This window comes from Pseudorca crassidens, chromosome 4, assembly GCF_039906515.1.
Source record: "Pseudorca crassidens isolate mPseCra1 chromosome 4, mPseCra1.hap1, whole genome shotgun sequence".
NCBI classification, from domain to species: Eukaryota; Metazoa; Chordata; class Mammalia; order Artiodactyla; family Delphinidae; genus Pseudorca; species Pseudorca crassidens.
This window is the reverse complement of record NC_090299.1, coordinates 138,824,837-138,847,771: the sequence shown is the minus strand read 5'-3', so window position 1 is coordinate 138,847,771 and position 22,935 is coordinate 138,824,837. Positions and strand designations below refer to the sequence as shown.

The window sequence follows — 22,935 nt, the reverse complement described above, 5'->3', positions numbered from 1 at the left end:
ACTATAATCATGAAAATAGTAGCCTCTACTTCCAGATGTGCTGGTTAAGTCTACTCCTTCTCAGGAAATTATTATTTCTCCTGAAGCATTCTCAACCCCATTTTTCTGTCATCTTTGTATATTCTCTATCTTGATTGGCCATAGTGCCTCTTGTAATTTCTACTACGTTCTCACCTAGGGACCTAAATTGATTACTTCGATCACTATCCCATCATGTTAGAAATTACTCCTCAGCATTCCATTAATACATATTAATGTAATGATATTTAATTAATATCTTAGTTATAATTAATAAATAATATTTAAATAACGCTTTAATAATTCTATTAAATTCCTAAGTTTCCCAGCTGACCTTCTAATTTCCCCCATCTATATTCTAATGGACTTGATAAGACTTGCATGCTAAGACTGAACTCTCAGCTCTCCTTTCGTTCTCTCATGTTCCCATTCATTCTCAGAGCACCAACTACCTCTTCCATGTCACAAGTCTCTCTACTTCTCATAAAATGCTTCATAGCAGTTAATGCTTATATATATATATATATATATATATATATATATATGTATGTAATAAGAAAAGAGAATAAATCTTTTCCCCATCAAAATACTTGTATTTTAGCAGTATCCTAAATTTGCCCAGCAAAGCACTGCACTAATTCAAAATACCTCTTATATGTGGGAAAATATAAAACATCATTCCCAGTTTCATAAAGTTGAAAACTTAAAATTCTGGAAGAAAAGTACGATTTCTCTTCTAGTATTCTGTTAATTACTGTAATAGGACAAATGAAGCTGTGAGCTTGAGCCAAGAAGTCTATACCACTGTTTCTCAAATTTTCTGTGGTTGAAGAGCCATGTTTTAAAATTTACAGTTCATGCTGCATACCAGAATTCTTACATAATAACAGTAAAGTGAATTAACAGAAAAATAATCATGCCCTTGGATTTCAAAGTAATGTCAAATTGCTATTAAAGTTTCTAAATAATTGCTCTCAATTTCGTCCCCATCTAGTCATGGACTTGTAATAAAGAGTTCACCTACCAGTGTGGATCCTCACATCACGCTTTGAAGAGCAGTGTTCTCCACAGTCCTGCTCTAAGGACTTCTCTAACTGTTGAGCATTCCTTAGCAAGTAGGTCTTAACACTTGGTTTCCAGACTTCCACACCCTAGTTTTATTAGAAAATAACCATTTTAAAAATGATGGATTTGCAGTCAATTAAGCCGACTGTGCTCTTTTCCCCATGGGGGCCCAGTGCGCAATGGCTGCAAACAGCAGCCTCCTCGGTAGTGTATGCAGCCTGTTGCCTGTATGGGTTGCCCTAAGGGACCTTGGAGACTGCCCTTTCCAGTGGACATTAAAGACTGGCATGCTGTCCCCAGTCTAGGCTCCAGACAAGTATGTGCAGTGACTTTAGAAAGCCCCAGAGCAAAGTGGCCAGGGTCCACATTGGTCAAGTCATAATGTCCATCTGCACCAAGCTGCAGAACAAGGAGCATGTGATTGAGGCCCTCTGCAGGGCCAAGTTCAAGTTCCCTGGTCACCAGAAGATCCACATCTCCAAGAAGTGGGGATTTACTAAGTTTAATGCCCATAGATTTGAAAACATGGTGGCAGGAAAGTGGCTCATCCCAGATGGCTGTGGGATCAAACACATCCCTAGTCATGGCCCCTGGAAACATGGCGGGCCCTGCACTCGCGAGAGCCTTGGCGCTGTCCCCTCCTTACTCATGCCCACTGATAAATCCTACTCTCTTGTCAAAAAAAATGAAGGAAATAATTCACCAAGATTAAAGAAATAGCTATCCCACATTCCAAGTTTTAAATATAAACTGAGAAGTCAATATATCAGAGGAGAAAGTAAATTAAATAATGAAGAATAATAGAAAAAAACAGATTTTAAATTATCACAACATTGAAAGTGAATGAAAATCGACTTATAGGACAAGGAATAATAAGAACAAACTGACAAAATAATAATATTGAACATGATAGATTTTCTTCATTTTAATTTTACAAAATATCTACTCTGGGGAACATACTTTTACTGATTAATGTCATTTAACAATTTTGAGCTCATAGGTTTGGGTTTTAAAGCCTGATGAAAGCTAAATACAAATTCAAACATATAATATTTCACATTTAATTTCATGGACTTTTAAAAATTCATAGATCACTGATTAAGAATCCCTGATAAAGTTACAAGTAAAATATTTTTATAAGTTCAAAAATGTTGTAACTTTCAAATTGTGAATTGCTACTTTGTTTTTAGTGGAATGGAATTTAGATTTTAAAATACTAGAAGAACTAATGTGCAAATCCTCGGAAAAGTGAACCTATAATAGTTTACTAACTCTTCACATGGTCATTTTTTATATAAAGCTATTATGTAATATATTCCCTGTGTTGTACAAGGATAAGATCCTTGTATCTTATCTATTTTATACATAGTGGCTGTACCACTTAATCCCCCTCACCCATTTTGCCCCTTTTCCTCTTCCCTCTGACAACCAACAGTCTGTTCTCTGAATCTGTGAGTCTGTTTACGTTTTATTGTATTTTTTCAATTGTTTTATTTTTTAGACTCCACATATAAGTGAAAACATACAGTATTCCCCCTGCGAGGTACTCTGGAGTTCTCAAGAGTATGCATGCACGTGTTTCTGATGAGAAGCTTCCTAGTTTTTTACTTCAGTATCTCCTTTGAGAGAATGAGATATTCATAGAGTGGCAAAAAAAAAAAAAAAAAAAACAGTGAAATTTAGTCTCCAGAACATGGACTGTTAACATGAAACCCTTTTATTGATTCCCATTCAGGACAAAAATAGATACTTAGATAATACTTCCTTCAGAAGTGCCTTTTAAGTTTTCTGATGTAAAAGTATCACTAAGTAATATTTACAGAAATGAGGAAAATGGGATACCTGAATACTCTTTGGCTTTGATTTATGAAACTCAAGGATCTAGAGTTTTAAATATATTTCTGTTCTTCCATAGAAAATCTACCCACAAAATTTTGTTTACAAAATCAGAAAAGAAACAAAGCCACTTCAGGCATATATAATAGTTGGCATTTATTATGTGTTTACTACAGGCCAGGTATTGTGCTAAACATTATGAATTAGGGAAATCATTATCATCGTTTTATACATGAGGAACCTGAGGATTAGACAGGTTAACTAATCTGACCAAGATATTAAAGATAGTAAGTATTACACCTGGGATTCAAATTCAAGACAATGTGATTCCAAAGGCCTGAATTATGCCAGCTCCATCCCATCACCACCACCACAACCACCTCTGACATCACTGCCACCATCACCACAGCCATCACCATGACCACCAGCACCCCATCTTTTGCCTCAACTGATGTTTCTGAAGAAGTCAGGTTCCAGAGCAAAATAAGGTGGTGGTAGTTGTGTGTGGTAAGGACATGAAGTTAATATTCAAAATACACACCTGAGACAGAATCTTCCATAGTAGAAACCAAAAGTACATACTTTACCACACTCCCCAGGCAATTCTTACACAAAGTAAAATGAAAGGACCACTGTAATATGCAATAGTGCTTCAATTTATATGGAAGTATTTCAATTATTAAAATATTTCAAGAAACATTTTTAAGGCTACAAAAATATAAATAGAAAGGTAAATGGGACAATATTTTAAGTATAGATGCAGTTGCTTACTCTTTTGTGTTTTGTGGCATTTGAAACTGTATGACCTAATGCAATTAGCAAGCAAGTATACAGTAAGAATTTAGTATAAAACACAATAGGTTTATTAGGAATAAATGACTCCTCAAGCACTAATCTGTTTCCAAAATTTAAGACAAAGAAAGCAATGCAATATAGATTAACTTTCAAAATTTTGTATTTGCACTTGCATTTAAGGCATGTTAATGAGAGAGCCTTATTAGGTAAAATGGTATCACACTTTGCAATGGCACAGAAAAACTTAGATTAATAGATTTTTTTCAAACTTTCCATTCCTCACATTTATTTGCATCATATAACTACATGGCAAACAAAGCATAACATGGGCATTTTGACGCTATCATACTTTATACAAGGACATTTCAAGTAAAGAAAATTTGGAAAATGATGACAGGTGTCTATGTTTCACCATCCTCTCATTACTCTCCATAGGTCCCCAGACTGGCCATTTGAAACTAATTCATTAATTACTTAATGAATTGTGCACATATGTTCAAAGACACCATGGCAAGATTGTTCTCTGTAGCATTTTTATGCAAAGCGGAAAAAAATAAACACAACCTATTTGTCCTCACTAAAAGAATGAAAAACAGTTAATTATTCATATAACAGAATATTATCAACAACTATAAGTAATAAACAAAATCTACATATTTTGACATGGACATATCTCAAAATATTAAGTCAAAAGATCCAGCTTCAAAAGTCTACATGTAGTATGAGTCAATTTATGTAAAAAATTAAGAATAAGGAAAAGGGTATCAGGAGGAAAAAGTGGGTAAGGCATTCAAGGCAGCAGTCCTAATCAAGGTAAAGGAAGAAATACACAGAGTATTTATATGCCATATTCTGGGAATAGGCCGCAGTCCTCCATATGAAATTGTCAGGAAAAGATGCTAGAGAGAGACAGTGGCCAGACTGTGAAACATTCTGATGGCTGTGCTAAGGAATTTGGACTTTACTATACTGGAAATGGAGAGACAGAAAAATTATTTAATAGGAGGGTGAAATGAGCAGATCTATGTCTTAGGAAGATAACTGTGACTATCAGATGGAGAGGTCGGTAACAGAATTAGAAACCTGTTAAAATAATCCAGGTAAAAGACAATAACTGACTCTGAGAACAGTTTGCATTATCAGCAGGTATTTCAGGAGCAGATCTCAGTAGAAGACTAGGAACATATACCCAATCCTCATAAGAAAAAGGGGATTATAAAAAGTTAGATTAAGTGGTATAAAAATGAGAATAAAGTTATGATATCTGAGAAGAAAATAGGATAAGACAGAACTCTGGCAAACATCTGTAGACTGACATTAAAGCAGCAGGCAAAGAAGGAAACATCATGGAAGACAGAAAGCATGATCAAAGAGGTGAAAGAAAACAAGGAGGAAGTATTGTTTCAGAAACAAGAGGAAGAAAATGTGTATTTAGTAAATAAAGAAGAGAGTAGATAAATGTATTTTAAGGATCTTTCCAGGCATTTTGATGGCTATCTAATGGATTTTTAGTTAAGAAAATACTTCACAAACTCTGACCTAACTAGTCAACAAAAATATATATATTCTCATGTACACTGGTTCATGAACACTTAAAGGTCACCAGGATACATACGTTATGGTCTCATGTATAGTACATTCAAAGTTAGGTATAGGTCTGAAGGAGGTGACTAATAATGCTTCAATTAAAGACATAATCTTGTAAAATCAGATATGGGAGTATAGTTTGAAGAACAGCAAGGAAATCAGAAATATACTGATAGAATGTAGTTTTGACTTGTATCATCATGGATGCTCTATTTAATTGTCATTGTAATTTTTCCTTTGGAAGCTTGTCATTATAATGCTAATAAGGTTATACATATTAAAATAGTTACAGTAAAGCAACTCTACATGTGAGTAGCCAAATTTAATATACAAAAATTCAATTTATTCCCAACTTGTGGAAGCCTTCTCATTATAGATAACTGCTATAAAAAAGTATACTTTTTATTACCACTATATTACTAAAAACTTAAAGGGAAATAGATATCCTTTATAACATTAAAAAAAAACAAACCCTATCCAAGAAAACAAACTTCATTAAATTGTTGACAACATTTTTGATGAGTAATAAAGTTCTGATCTTAAGAATTAATTTTAAAAAATTTAACATGTTTTTATTATAATGTTACATACGTTTCACCCCTGTGGTTTCTTAGAGTAATTTTCTCAAAAAATTCCCATATGGACAATATTAATTAATGGATAAGTAATTATAAAATAAGCCTAAATATAGAATTAAAGTAAAACAAATTTTCCAGCAGTTCCTGAAAGATTCAATAATTTTCAAACAATTATTAAAAAGGAATCAAAGTGTTCAGTCATGATTTGCTCATTCAGTTATTTTGCTCAAGTATTTAAATAATTGTTCAGATGATTGTTGTGGTCCAAAGGCGGGTTGGAAAAGAATTTCCAGACACAGGCAGAATGCAAAGATAGAGTTTCTTAGAGGGAAGGGTCGCTGCCAGAACAGCGGGCAGACTTCCTAGTAGTCTGGGAGAGTCGAGCCAGAACATGTGCTGTTGATCAGTTTTCATAGCCAGAAAACAAAGGAATGGTCTGAGGTAAAAATTTCATTTACTGATTGGTTGAGGCACATGTACCTTCCTTCTACAGGGTGGGAATGGGACAGGGCAGATGCCTTTCCTTATTTGGGACAGGTCTCCTCGCCCAGGTGGGCTCAGGAATTTCGTAACCATGGCAACACGGTGGTGAGGGCGATTAAGAGTCTGGAAGGGGGTGTAAAAAAAAAAAATGTAATGCTGCAAGTTTTTCAGGCAGCATTGTCTTTTGTCCTTGAAGCACCATTGTCCTTCGAGCACCACACTGATCTATATAATGTAGTATTTCTTGAAACAGAACTTTGAAACTCAATCTAAATAGTGCAACTAGAGAAAGAATATAAGTAAAACAATGAGCTGTAGACTACAAAGCATTCTTCTGCAGCAGATTGAGAGCTCACATTATGCTCTTTTCTCTTATTCTGATAAATTTATTCTTGAGCTTGCCTATTATTACATAAGAAACTACTGCTGAGAACTGCAGTCAATACAGCAATGAAACTTTAATATCATCTTCCCTTGTTACAAGTGGTGTGATTTTCTGTCATTACCAAGATAGCTTTGACTGAGATATGAAGGCAGATGCACTGACACATTAAATAACCATACACTATTTAAGGGACACAGGAGTAGTTTCAAAGGAGGGGACAGAAGCCTCACAACAGGTCCCACATCATGTCATCAATTACAGACCTGTCACACTAATGACTAATGAAATGCAGGCTGCAGTGACAATGAGAACATTCATCTTGCTCTTCTCTGGAAAAGGTGCACCTGTATCCCACTGCACTCTGTCTTCTCCTACCTCCCACCTCCCTGATTTTTGTTCTCCATGACAGGGAATGTGATCCTGAGAATGTGATCTATCTATCATCCTTTCTTCCTGAAAGGCACCTTGACTGTGGTTAATGAATGTAATAAGACCAAACAATAGATAACATACCCCGAGTTCTTATATTCAGCCTCTCTGAAAATGGGCTCAATTGAGACAAAAAAAAGGATCGAAGGATTGCACTAGAAAGGCAAGTATTTTATAACAGCTCACTTAATTTGCTCCTCTAGTTCACATCATATTCAGATAGGAAGTGTAACCAAAAAGTAATGGGACTGAATTTCTTGTGTGGATCATACAAAGACAGCAATGGATGGTAAGTATACATTCTACATACTTATAAACTTAGATACACAAGCCTTGGAGATATTTATCAATTACAATTTTATTTTGAACTGCATGTTACCAGCACACCCCAACATGAAAGCAAGAATGTTTTTAAACAAAAAAAATGTGAGAGATGTTTTTATAACATTAAAAAAGATAAACTCTATCCAGCAGCTATTGCCACTGCTGGTACTACTACTGTAAAGCAGCTCTTTGCAGAAAACCACCCTCAGCAGGAGACCCCTTTTGTCTTGGCCCAAGAACATCTTTCAAATCTTTTGATCACACAGTACCTTGCCTAACCTGTTGATTCTTTGCATAGATCAAAGAAATAGAAATGAAGGATAAGTATTTAACGGACGACTAGATCTTTTCCCCAGCTTCCCTTTCAGTAATCTCGTGAACAGACTGTGTGAACGAGATAGCATCTAAAGAAGGATCACAGGGAGTCCACAAATCTGCACGCAATGGGACATCACGAGGAATCGGATTCCCTACCTCAGGGATTAATTGAGATTATTTCCCCTTTAGCCCTTGAAAAACTTTCATGGCAGAGAAAAATCTTTAGAGCTGGTTTTGGGACAAGAAGCCACCTTCTGCCCAGATTTCTGGCCTTCTGATTAAAGCAACTTTTCCATTCCTGCTAGCACTTGCCTCTCAAGTATTGATTTTTGGGCAGCGAGCACCCAGACCTGAGTTGGGTAATGCCACTACTACTGCTACTACTACTACTACTACTACTACTATCATCATTGTTACTCCTTCTGTTGCTGCTGTTGCTGCTATAGCTACATACCAGGCACTGTAAGATACTTTCAAGATATACAGAGTCAAAGGAAAGGAATTTTAGGGGTGGATCTCAGGAGAACATAGCTGGGTTTATCTGAAAGAGGTCAGTGTGCATTTGAACTGCCTGGAGCAAGAAGAGTTACCTTTTCTAGTTATAGGAAGTTATGTGATAATGGTGTGTGTAAGACACTAGAAGACTATAAAATTCATGTTAAAATCCACTGGTGGGGGTGAGAGACATATCTTGTTACTGGGTTCTCTATAACGGTGTTTAAATCCAGGCAATCAACATCTTTTTTAACTTTCCCAGTTACCTCTGTATTTGCAGCAGTTTCTGAACCTGAACCCAAGCCAAAATCTGTACTGTGTACAATACATCTTAATGTCTGAAAAAAACTTGTACATGTGATGCTTTTCAGAAATGAGTGAATTAGAGTCACTAGGTTTATTGTAAGCAAGCCTGTAGGGGAAAAAAAACCCTGATGCATTCTATCTAACAAGCAAACTGAAGCCACTTATATAGGAAAGTTATAGGAAAAGACAGCAGCTCTTTCATAGTTGGTATTACAAGTATGGTAGGTAAAATCAGCTTCCAGTGAACAAATGAATTTACAATTTCAAATGAAGAGGCAGGTATTTCACACAAACATTTTAACATGTAGTCTTCTATAATGAATATTTAATAACTTCACAGTCACAAGTCAACAGCCCTTGGGACTTTAAAAATAAATGATTCAATATTACAGGAAAGATCTTTGGCCTTTGTAGCCAATAGATTTAAAGAAAAATTCAAATTTATGATAATTAGATAAAAATAAACATATATTTAACTTAAATATTTTGGTAACTGATACATAAATATTCACTAATCTTTTTTTTTTTTTTTTTTCTGTCTAAACAGATGTAATGACTTGCTCAGGGCTTGTCTTAAAGTACCTAGACTCTCCCATTCTTTCAAGAGTCTTCATTAAACTGTCAGCTGATGCTTGTAGCCTCTGGCTTCAGCTATATTTTCTACCAGGATTAAATTAAAGAATATGAAGCTTTATATTGTTTTACTTTCCATGTTGGCAGGGTCCCATAACTAAGTATGAAAAGAATTAAAGTGCAGAAACAGACGTGATTCTTCTATCACATTCTATCTCTTTACTATAGAGTATAAAACATTTCTGGTATTTTGTAATATATATAAACATATTTTAAGTGTATATTTTTGTAATCAGTTTATATCATCTGAATGAACTTTCTCATTTTGTGTTTTAAATTTAAATTTGCTTGAAAGGGTGATTTAGTTCATCATAAATTAAGAATGTCAAGTAGTTGATCACAAATGTACTCAAAGTGTCCTTCAGGATATCTAACACTGACCCAAAGGGTTTACCACAATTTATGCATATTATAATATACTCTGATTAAATCCTTCAAGTCTAGTCTCTAATAGGTATTTATCTCTGAAGTTTCTATCAATAGACTTAAACACTCACTAGTGATCTCGCCCTTCTCTAATGCTTATCATTCATACCAGTTTTTAAATGTTAACCAGTCTTTTCTAGGACAGGTTCTGTCCCTCTAACCAGACTGGAAGTTCTCTGAGGGCAAGAGTGCCTTATTTTTTCATATCCCCATTTGTAGATAGTAATAGGTCACTCATGTAACAAAGGTTCATGAATTTTTTTTACAAATTGATGATAATGAAAAACGAGAAGAGGAGAAAGAGAAGAAAGGAAAGGGCAGAAGCATAAATTTAGGAACTGTATTATTATAAGGATATTGAAAAGTAAAAGTGCAATTCGTAAAATTCAGAACATAGGAAAGTAAGACTCTAGTTGATTATTTGGGGAAGCTGATAAAATATAGCAGCAAATTGGTCAAAATAGCTCAAACTGCTAAAGCAATAGTCATAGTTTACTTGGCTGTGTTTATTTCACATATAATTTTCTGGACCCCAGACTGAGTTTTTCACAATCAAAACAGAATAGCATAATGAAAGGGATGGTACTGAATACTCTGCAATCAATCCTTCAAGCAGGTCCTGAGCTGTAGAATGAGTGAACACTCAACTTTCCCTAACTTCAAATGGTCAATTCTGTCGTTTTTAACACAGTCTGCCTTAAACAGCAAAGCACTGTGTTACTATTGATGTCATTATTGCCAGTTTTAAAGAGATTAACCAAAGCAGTTATTTATTCATTCTCATATGTGAAACATTTATTAACAATACGTTTCCAATAATTTTTATCTAAACACTGAAATTCAAATGTTACATAAAACAAAATTCTCGAAATAATAGTGATGATAATACATTAGTGGAAACAGGGTACATTACATTAGAGCAAAGAAATCTTTAGTTTTACCCTCAGTACTGCCACTAACTAACCACTATGACCTGATTTCCTTTTCACATATGAACCTGGTATGATACACAAATATTTTAATTCTAATATAATATAGGGAGCAGAGGAAGGAAGGAGGGTAAAGGGAGGGAATGGGAGATATAATGCACTAGATTAAAAGGCAGTAAAACTTTAGTCCTGGTTTCAGCATTGCCACTAACTCATTAATGTGACCTTGCCAAGTCACTTAAACTTTCCAGACCATAGTGCCTCAACATAAAATGATGGGATTGGAGGATGAATTCTCAAAGGTTTCGACAAATTTTAAAATTCTATGCCTTGCTAAATTAATCAAAGTTAAATCATTAGCTGTACTGCCACAAGATTCTTACATCCTAAGGCAAATGACTTGTTTCCCTTATAACCAGAACAGACAAAAACCTGCATTTAAAAATTTTCTCATATCTAAGTAGTTTCATCAGAAGACAAGAATAAGCAGTGCTACTCTGAATAAAGAGAATTACTCATATGAACAACTTTCTGAATTAGACAGCTATTTTGATTTCAATCTTTAACAAATTTAGATTGGTAGTTTTCCATGATTTCTTTTTTCAAAATTAAAAGTATGAGGTAAAAATTTTTTTCTTGAAAGTCAATTACTGAAGCATTTTAATAAATATGAATATTGCCCTAAAGCAATACTCCTAATGGATAGTTATTGTCAGTTCATAAACCATCAAAGGCTCTTTGCAAGCGAAGATTGTTACATACCCAGTAAAAATGCTTTAAAGGAACTCTAAAATGATTTGATGTATTGAAAAGTTGAGCAGTATGACATGGCATTTACTGTTTTTTAATAACTTTTAATAACATTTTCTTAGTGGATGATGCAGAACCAATCATAGCTATTATAACAATTTAATCATGAAAAAAATGATGACTAAGTTGTAATATAGCCTGACCAATTGTCTACAGTTTACAAAGCAAGATTTAATAGTTGTGTTTTTTTTTAACACTTTTGAGGGCATAGCTATATTCTTCAAAAGATAGTGTGGTGGAGACCGCTAATTGGTTTTAAGATCCTAATTTTTAGCTGGGCCCCTCATAGCTGAATATAGCCATGTATCTATAAGCACTGGCTTAATAAAGAGAATTGTTATCTGATTACAAAAGCAACTTTCTATAGCAAATTTTGGGGGTATATCCTTCAGAAGAAAAGGGGATACCCTTTCCTCTCCACCCTCACCCCTGCGATCGGGTACATGGAAATGTATGTGATGTCTGGAATAGCCCTCTTGAACTGGGGGGGTAAGGACCACATGACCAGGATTGCTAAATGCTAAGCTGGTTGAAGCCCATGTTCCTGGTGACTTCATGGGTCCTCTGTAAGAGCCCTAGACTGCCTATCTCTTTTACATGAGAGAGGAAGAAATTTCTGTATCTATTTTGAGTTTTCTTTTATAGGCAGCTGAACCTACTCTTAATCAACAGAGGCATTTCTAAGATTAGGAGGTTGTTTTAGTTCTCATTAAAATTGTACATAAAAAATAATATCTTAAAGAATCATGAAAAATCAATATATACACCATTAGATAATGCTCTTAGGGAAAAAACTATTTAACTTAAAAAAAATTTTTGTAGATGTTATGATTTATGTGTGAATATGCTGGGAGAAAAAAATCTTAAGTGGAAGTGCTAGATATTGTAGGAAGTGTATGCCTCAATAAAAATATTCAAAGTTCATTTTAATCCTACATATTTAGCATATAATTTAGAAATACTTAGAGTGAATTTTTTTTTCAGTTTTCTAATTGGAACCACTATGAAAATACACCAGCAATGAACATATAGAACTAATTAATAACTGTACACTAAATTAAAACTAAAACTAAAACCCCAAAACTAAAACTGTTTGATGAATGATTTTGTTTTTCCATCTTCTCCCTCCGTTGCTGGGGACTGAAACTTAAATTCTTTGTTACTGATTAATGTGCGCAGGCATTCTCACTGTTTCTGCTTGTTCCTCTTGTCTTAACCACAGAAACCCAAGGCCATGAAGTCACAAAGCAAGAATTATCAAAAGAAGGAACATTCTAACTGGGACCAGAGGGCTGAAAAAACCAGAGGACCGAAACAGTCAGAGATAATGTCATGGAAAGAACTACCCTCAACAAAACAATCAACTATATGTGACAATGGTCACACTGAAACCCCAAAACTTTTCTTTAAATATCCCTGCTTTCTCTTAGAAGGCAGGATGGTAGTGCTTAAGATGTTAGTCAGCTACCCTCCTCATTTTCTGACAAATCAATAAAATTTCTCTTTCTTTTATTCTCAAACCCTTGCCCTTGTTATTCTCAAACCCTTGCCTTTGTTATTCTCATTCAGCATCGAGGACACGGACCAAATTTTCAGTAACAATTTCTCTGCTAACATATAGAAAAGAAACTAAAGAAAGATCCACTTAAGAGGAATAAAATCAACACACATTTTGAAATAACTTATATGCAAATACAATAGAATTCAAATTAAGTATTTACTAATAGATTAGATTATACATATAAAAATTTCTTATTTTTAAAATGGTGCTTATTAATGATAAAAAATTAAAACCCAAGTACAGTATAAATAATGTAATCAGCACTTACTATGGACCAGCCAGCATACCCACATTTTTTGTAACACTTAAAATGTCCTATCAAATAGATTCTATTAACAGCCCCATTTTAAAATATGAGGAATCTGGGGCTCACTTCTCAAATTCTCTGGATACGAGTGAAGTGGGAGAGAGTGGAAAAGCTAGTGGAGCGCCTATGTCTGTCTTATCAAAAAAGGTTAACTCTTAATGATTAGACTATGCTACCTATAAGGGCCTCAATAATAACAAAACTCAATATATATATAGTTTTCCCCACCTCCAAGATCATCTTGCACTTGGCTAATACATAGATAGTAACCATAATCACAACTATATAGAAATGTGCCTTTAATGAATTTAAACTGAATTGAAACCACAAAAAGTTTCAGTTATTTTAAGAAATTCTAAAAATCTATGATTTGTGATTTTCCTCAAGCATATATTGCATTACCCATTGTTAAGACATTGGTATCTGCATTTCAATTCAAACTGGTTATTTTCTATTTGCCTCTCATATGCAGTAACACAGTAACTATTACAACTGTATTTCCTGAACAAATATAAACCCAAAGAGAAGCCCATTAGTGTAGATGGAAGTAAAAAGTAAAAGGTCTAAGAAAATGATCATTTTTAACTAGAAAATATAAGATTTAGATAATGTGGAGAATGTTGAATTGAGCAGGGGTTCTGACCTCTGATGTGAATAGGCTCATTTTATATTCTACATAGAAACAGGAAAAGGAAATTTATTAAAATGTTTCAGGACATGTTCTAGCCAGTGCAAAAACATAACATATATAGGAGAAATTAGATGTTATGGTAGGGATCAGTGAAGCTTGATTTTATACCATTTTAGGTGCCCAGAATATAGTAAATTTTGTTTTCTTAAACTTTAAGTGTGACTGATATCACTAGGTTAAGATATTCATTAACTGGTATTCTAAGTTTATGATTTAATTTTTAAAGTCACTATTTTTATGGAATATGATAGCACACATCTCTTAACTAAGTTTCTAGTGAATTGGAACTGACTGAGCAATTCAGCAATTTACAAAAGGCATGACTTAAAAAAAAATCAAATCAAAATCAGAAGCCAGATCTTTACTAGTTATCATCTTCATATTAAAAACTCAACCTATGACTCAGCCATAAAAAGAAACGAAATTGAGCTATTTGTAATGAGGTGGATAGACCTAAAGTCTGTCATACTGAGTGAAGTAAGTCAGAAAGAGAAAGACAAATACCGTATGCTAACACATATATATGGAATTTAAGAAGAAAAAATGTCATGAAGAACCTAGGGGTAAGACAGGAATAAAGACACAGACCTACTAGAGAATGGACTTGAGGATATGGGGAGGGGGAAGGGTGAGCTGTGACAAAGCGAGAAAGAGGCATGGACATATATACACTAACAAACGTAAGGTAGATAGCTAGTGGGAAGCAGCTGCATAGCACAGGGATATCAGCTCGGTGGTTTGTGACCGCCTGGGGGGGTGGGATAGGGAGGGTGGGAGGGAGGGAGACGCAAGAGGGAAGAGATATGGGAACATATGTATATGTATAACTGATTCACTTTGTTATAAAGCAGAAACTAACACACCATTGTAAAGGAATTATACCCCAATAAAGATGTTAAAAACAAACAAACAAAAAAACCTCAACCTATGTGTTGAAACAGCCTTATATGAAAATTAATTAAAAGAGATTTCTAGGTGTGACAGTTACTCTAATATTGTTTAATGTATTTATTCTGTTTACACCCCTGTTTAATATCTTCTGTGATATAACAATAGAATCAGAGTGACCCGCAGCACCATTACCAATTTAGCATTTGCAGACAGTGTTGGTTGTACTGATAACATCAATGTTCTCACTTAAATTTAGCAACAACTGAATTAAGAACCATTTGAGTAAAATGCTATTTTTCTAAATGACCACTAATAATAAAACACTTGTTCATAACAATATTACAGAAAACATTCAGGATCAAATTCCCAATATCTTTATAATGTAGATATTTGTCTGCTTTACTGATTTTCTCCTACTGGTTATTGTTAAATGCAGAAAGTTCATTTTACCACATTTCACAAATTATAGTCATATATAGGTCATAGTAAGCTCTCTACCAGGCATTCAAAAGAGCTGTAACTTCAAAAAATACATCATTTTATAAAAGAATGTGGCCAAGAGAGTCAAGATTATAACCTCAAAAACTGAATGATTAATCTATATTTATCATCATCATCATAAACTGACAGATGGAAAATATCTTGAGCATCTTTTATTCATGAAGAAACATCAAATCATATTTAGCTTTTCTGTTTTTAAAATCTGAGTTGAATAAATTGAGCATTGGTACTATTCCTACTATCATTTAACTACTGATGTTCTGATAATATTTGTAGTACTCTTTTATGCTGTGAAAGCTTAGAATGTTCTATAAGATGCTCCTCTATCATTGTTGAGATTATACCTAACTTTCTGTTACTTTAAGTTTCTGCCGAAATTTAAATTTCTAATGCAAACTGCCATAAAACCTAAAAATAATTACAAAAATTTTATCATAAAGATAACCATGTAATGTTTCCAGCTTGCTATAATTACTAAATATTACTAAATTAATACTGCAATACAAATACACTTTGGATAAACACACAGAACAATTCACAAACCATATTCTCAATTTTTGAACTAAATTTTCCTCCTTTACTTTCTCACTTTTAATAGGGACATGGTTTTTATAGTAATAACTAACATTTACTAGCTGGTCAGCACAATTCTAAGTACTTTACGCATATTAACTCAGTGAACTAAGTTAGCAGAATTTAGTTAGTAACTAAGTCAGTGAATCTTCACAATAAACACAAAGAAAGTATTATTATTTTCTACATCATCATTATCAGATGGGGAAACAGAGACAGAAAATTTAAATAGCTTGCCTAAAGGCATACAGGTTTACTTAGTGAAATTTAAATTTGAATAGGGGGATCATAGTTTGAGTTTTCAGTGCTAATCACTATTCTACTATGCCTCTTAATTTTACAATAAGCAAATAAAAACTCAGTTATAAAAAGAGGCAACTGACAGTGAGGCACAGTAGTGGGGTCCATGAAAACTGGAGAAAATATGATTCACTGAAAGCGGCAGCTGCTAAGTAGCTCCAGCCAACTGTAGCCGGTAGAAATGTATTGGGTTGGGATTTTATTTTACTCACTTACAAACTAATTAGTTAGCCAGTTACTATTTCATGAGGCTGGCAAGAACAATAAGATTCCTGGGTCAGAGACAAAGAACTTTGTAACTTAAGGCATGGCAAACAGCCCTATCATCAGCATATTTCTGTCAGTTCCCTTTCCTTGTCATGTGATGGGTCCTGGCCCAGACAAACACGAGCAGTTTCAAAATGATGCACGCATACAAAAGGAAGCTATTCTATCATTAAAGAGCCCTATTCTATACTCCCATAATTACACAGATTAAGTGACATTTTCCAGAGTTGTGACTTATAAATCAATAAATTTCAGACTTATTTAGAATTAGCAGACTTGACAGACCAGGTACATACTGCTATAAAAGCATTTCACAGGTAAGGACCCCGTCTGGTAAATACCACTAATGTGATTGCAAGGATGTCTGCTTTTAACATGTTTATAAAGAGATTTGACCAGAAGAAAAATCATATGATCACATTAACAGATGCAGAAAAAGCATTTGACAAAATGCAACACCTATTCATGATAAAAACTCACAGCAGACTAGGAATAAACAAGAAATTGCCGAACTTCATAAACATTTACAAAATCCCCTATAGCTAACATTGTACTTAATGGTGGGAAACTATATGCTTCTTTCTTGTGATCAGGAACAAGAGATGGATGTTCCTGCTCACCATTCTTATTCAATAGTGTACTGGAAGTGCTAGTTAATGCAATAAAAAAAAAGAAAACTAAGTAAAGGTACACTGATTGAAAAAGAAGAAACAAAATGGCCTTTTTTGGAACATAAAACATCTATGTAGAAAATCCCAAAGAATCAACTAATAGCAAGGCTACAAGATACAAAATTTATATACAAAAGTCAGTTGCTTACCTATACCCAAGGAATGAACTACTGGAATTAGAAATTAAAAACACAATGCTATTTGCATTAGCACTCAAAAAAATGAAATACTTAGGTATAATTCTAACAAATATATACAAGAGCTATACAAGGAAAACTACAAAATTCTGATGAAAGAAATTAAAGCTGATATAAATAAATGGAGAAATATTCCAAGTTAATTGATAGTAAGACAATATTATTAAGATGTCAATTCTTCCAAAAAGGGCTATAGATTCAACGCATTCCCAATCAAAATCCTGGAAATCTATTTTGTGGATATAGAAAAACTGATCCTAAGGTTTATATGGAAAAGCAAAAAGACCTATAATAACCTAGACAATACTGAAGAAGAACAAAGTTGGAGTACTAACACTACCAGACTTTAAGACTAACTATAATGCTAGTTATCAAGACAATGTGGTATCGACGAAAGAATAAATAGATCAACGGAACACAAAAAATAGCCCAAAAATGCTCCCACGCAAATATAACCTAATGATCTTTGGCAAAGTAGCAAAGGTAATTCAGTGGAGAGAGGACACTCCTTTCAACAGATGATTCTGGAACAAATAGACATACATATTCAAAACAATGTAATCTAGACAGAGAATTTACACTTTTTACAAAAACTAATCACTTTCAGTCTGTATGTGTCCCTAGGTCTGAAGTGGGTCTCTTGTAGACAGCATATATACAGATCTTGTTTTTGTATCCATTCAGCTAGTCTATGTCTTTTGGTTGGAGCATTTAATCCATTTACATTTAAGGTAGTTATCGATATGTTATGTTCCTATTACCATTTTCTTAATTGTTTTGGATTTGTTATTGTAGGTCTTTTCCTTCTCTTGTGTTTCCTGCCTACAGAAGTTCCTTTAGCATTTGTTGTAAAGCTGGTTTGCTGGTGCTTAATTCTCTTAGTTTTCGCTTGTCTGTAAATGTTTTAATTTCTCCGTTGAAACTGAATGAGATCCTTGATGGGTAGAGTAATCTTGGTAGTAAGTTTTTCCCTTTCATCACTTTAAATATGTCCTTCCACTCCCTTCTGGCTTGCAGAGTTTCTGCTGAAAGATCAGCTGTTAACCTTGTCAGGATTCCCTTGTATGTTATTTGTTCCTTTTCCCTTGCTTCTTTTAATATTTTTCTGTTGTATTTAATTTTTGATAGCTTGATTAATATGTGTTTGGCATGTTTCTCCTTGGATTTATGGAGTATGGGACTCTGCACTTCCTGGACTTGATTGACTATTTCCTTTCCCATATTAGGAAAGTTTTCAATTATAATCTCTTCAAATATTTTTTCAGTCCCTTTTTCTCTTTTTCTTATGTGACCCCTATAATTTGAATGTTGGTGCTTTTAATGTTCTCCAACAGGTCTCCAACACTGTCCTCAATTATTTTCATTCTTTATTCTGTTCTGTGGAAGTTATTTCCACGATTTTATCTTCCAGGTCACTTACCCATTCTTCTGCCTCAGTTATTCTGCTACTGATTACTTCTAGAGAATTTTCAATTAACAAAAAAAAAAGTAGGGCACTTTAACACCCCACTTTCACCTATGGACAGATCAACGAAAATGAAAATAAATAAGGAAACACAAGCTTTAAATGATACATTAAACAAGATGGAACAATAGACATTTATAGGACATTCCATCCAAAAACAACAGAATACACTTTCTTCTCAAGTACTTATGGAAAATTCTCCAGGATAGATCATATCCTGGGTCACAAATCAATCCTTGGTAAATTTAAGAAAACTGAAATCATATCAAGTATCTTATCTGACCACAATGCTATGAGAATAGATATCAATTACAGGAAAAAAATCTGTAAAAAGTACAAATACATGGAGGCTAAACAATATGCTACTAAATACACAAGTGATCACTGAAGAAATCAAAAAGGATATCAAAAAATACCTAGAAACAAATGACGATGAAAACATGACAGCCAAAACCTACGGAATGGAGCAAAAGCAGTTCTAAGAGGGAAGATTATAGCAATACAATCCGACCTCAAGAAACAAGAAAAATCTCAAATAAACCACCTAACCTTAAACTTAAAGCAATTAAAGAAAGAATAACAAAAAAGACTCCAAAATTATCAGAAGGAAAGAAATCATAAAGATTAGATTAGATATCAATGAAAAAGAAATGCAGGAAAAAATAGCAAAGATCAATAAAATTAAAAGCTGTTTTTTTGAGAAGATAAACAAAATGATAAACCATTATCCAAATTCATCAAGAAAAAAAGGGAGAAAACTCAAATCAACAGAATTAGAAATGAAAAAGGACAAATAACAACTGACACTGCAGAAATACAAATGATCGTGAGAGATTACTACAAGCAACTATGTGCCAATAAATTGGACAACCTGAAAGAAATGGACAAATTCTTAGAAAAGCACACCCTTCCAAGACTGAACCAGGAAGAAATAGAAAATATAAACAGACCAATGACAAGCACTGAAATTAAGACTGTGATTAAAAATCTTCCAACAAACAAACGCCCAGGACCAGACGGCTTCACAGGTGAATTCTACCAAACATTTAGAGAAGAGCTAACACCTATCCTTCTCAAACTCTTCCAAAATATAGTAGAGGGAGGAACACTCCCAAACTCACTCTATAAGGCCAAAATCACCCTGATACCAAAACCAGACAAAGATGTTACAAAAAGAAACTACAGACCAATATCACTGATGAAAATGGATGCAAAAATCTTCAACAAAATACTAGCAAACAGAATCCAACAGCACATTAAAAGGATCATACACCATGATCAAGTGGGGTTTATCTCAGGAATGCAAGGATTTTTTCAATATACGCAAATCAATCAAAGTGATGCACCATAAAACAAATTGAAGGATAAAAACGATATGATCATCTCAGTAGTTGCAGAAAAAGCTTTCAACAAAATTCAACACCCATTTATGATAAAAATTCTACAGAAAGTAGCCATACAGGGAACTTATCTCAACATAATAAAGGCCACATATGACAAACCCACAGCCAACATCGTTCTCAATGGTGAAAAAGTGAAACCATTTCCACTAAGATCAGGAAAAAGACAAGGTGGCCCACTCTCACCACTATTATTCCACATAATTTTGGTGGTTTTAGCCACAGCAATCAGAGAAGAAAAAGAAAGAAAGGGAATCCAGATCAAAAAAGAAAAGTAAAACTGTCACTGTTTGCAGATGACATGACACTATAAACAGAGAATCCTAAAGATGCTACCAGAAAACTACTAGAGCTAAACAATGAATTTGGTGAAGTAGCAGGATACAAAATTAATACCCAGAAATCTCTTGCATTCTTATACACTAATGATGAAAAATCTGAAGGAGAAATTAAGAAAACACTTCCACTTACCACTGCAACAAAAAGAATAAAATACCTAGGAATAAAACTACTTAAGTAGACAAAAGACCTGTATGCAGAAAAATATAAGATACCAATGAAAGAAATTAAAGATGATATAAACAGATGGAGAGATATACTCTATTCTTGGATTGGAAGAATCAACATTGTGAAAATGACTATACAACCCAAAGCAATCTACATATTCAATGCAATCCCTATCAAACGACCAATGGCATTTTTTACAATAGTGGAACAAAAATTTTCAAAATCTGTATGGAAACACAGAAGACCTCGAATAGCCAAAGCAATCTTGAGAAAGAAAAACAGAGCTGGAGGAATCAGGCTCCCTGACTTCAGACTATACTACAAAGCTACAGTAATCAAGACTATATGGTACTGGCAGAAAAACAAATATAGAAAAATGGAACAGGATAGAAAGCTCAGAGCTAAATCCACACACATATGGTCATCTTTGACAAAGGAGGCAAGAATATATAGTGGAGAAAAGATAGCCTCTTCAGTAAGTGGTGCTGGGAATACTGGACAGCTACATGTAAAAGAATGAAATTAGAACACTTCCTAAAACCATAAACAAAAATAAACTCCAAATGGATTACAGACCTAAATGTAAGGCCAGGCACTGTAAAACTCTTAGTGGAAAACATAGTCTGAACACTCTATGACATAAATCACAGCAAAACCCTTTTTGACCCACCCACTAGAGAAACGAAAATAAAAACAAAAATAAATAAATTGGACCTAATGAAACTTAAACACTTGTGCACAGCAAAGGAACCCATAAACAAGACGAAAAGACAACCCTCAGAATGGGAGAAAATATTTGCAAATGAATCAACGGACAAAGGATTAATCTCTAAAATATACAAGCAGCTCGTGCAGCTCAATATCAAAAAAACAAACAGCCCAATCCAAAAATGGGCAGAAGACCTAAATAGACATTTCTCTAAAGAAGATATACAGATTGCCAACAAACACATGAAAGGATGCTCAACATCACTAATCATTAGAGAAATGCAAATCAAAACTGTAATGAGGTATCATCTCACACCAGTCAGAATGGCCATCATCAAAAAATCTACAAACAATAAATGCTGGAGAGGGTGTAGAGAAAATTGAACCCTCCTGCACTGTCAGTGGGAATGTAAATTGATACAGCCACTATGGAGCACAGTATGGAGGTTTCTTAAAAAACTAAAAATAGAACTACCATACGACCTAGGAATCCCACTACTGGGCATATATCCTGAGAAAACCGTAATTTAAAAGAGTCATGTACCACACTCTTCATTGCAGCTGTATTTACAATAGCCAGGACATGGAAGCAACCTAAGTGTCCACTGATAGATGAATGGATAAAGAAGATGTGGCACATATATACAATGGAGTATTACTCAGCCATAAAAAGAAACGGAATTGAATTATTTGTAGTGAGGTGGATGGATCTGGAGACTGTCATACAGAGTGAAGTAAGTCAGAAAGAGAAAAATAAATACCGTATGCTAACACATATATATGGAATCTAAAACAAAACAACAACAACGGTTCTTAAGAACCTAGGGGCAGGACAGGAATAAAGACACAGATGTAGAGAATGGACTTGAGGACACAGGGGGGGCAAAGGTAAGCTGGGATGAAGTGACAGAGTGTTATGGACTTATATATACTACCAAATGTAAAACAGATAGCTAGTGGGAAGCAGCCGCATAGCACAGGGAGATCAGCTTGGTGCTTTGTGTCCACCTAGAGGCATGGGATAGGAAGTGTGGTAGGGTGACAGAAGAGGGAGGAGATATGGGGATATACATATATGTATAGCTGATTCACTTTGTTATAAAGCAGAAACAAACACAGCACTGTAAAGCAATTATCCTCCAATAAAGATGTTAAAAAAAAAGAAGTAACTTTTCCTTTCAAGAAGAAAAATTATGAAAGAAAATTATTTGTTCCAAAAAATTATTTGTTCAAAAAATTAACAGAAACAAGTGGTGTTGGAAAGACAAAAAATTACAGACAGTCCTCAACAGAAAATTAACCTCTACTGCAGTATTATATCTATTATATAATATACGGATATATTAGTTTGACATTTTAGGCATTACCTTAACTAAACCTCATTATTAAATCCATAAATTTTTTTTCTGACATGGAAAATAATATTCCACAATAAATGACTGAGGAAGTATAAATATAAATCATAAAATCTTAGTGAAA

General features: G+C 34.1%; 1 protein-coding gene and 1 non-coding gene across 2 annotated transcripts in view; one reads left to right on the top strand and one right to left on the bottom strand.

Moving 5' to 3' along the window:
• Positions 1–22,935, bottom strand: part of STPG2 (sperm tail PG-rich repeat containing 2) — a 479,723-nt gene that overhangs the window by 199,976 nt on the left and 256,812 nt on the right. The window lies entirely within an intron of this gene.
• Positions 1,210–1,344, top strand: LOC137224215 (small nucleolar RNA SNORA70). Its single transcript, XR_010943304.1, has one exon. It is a non-coding gene; the product is annotated as a small nucleolar RNA SNORA70 (small nucleolar RNA).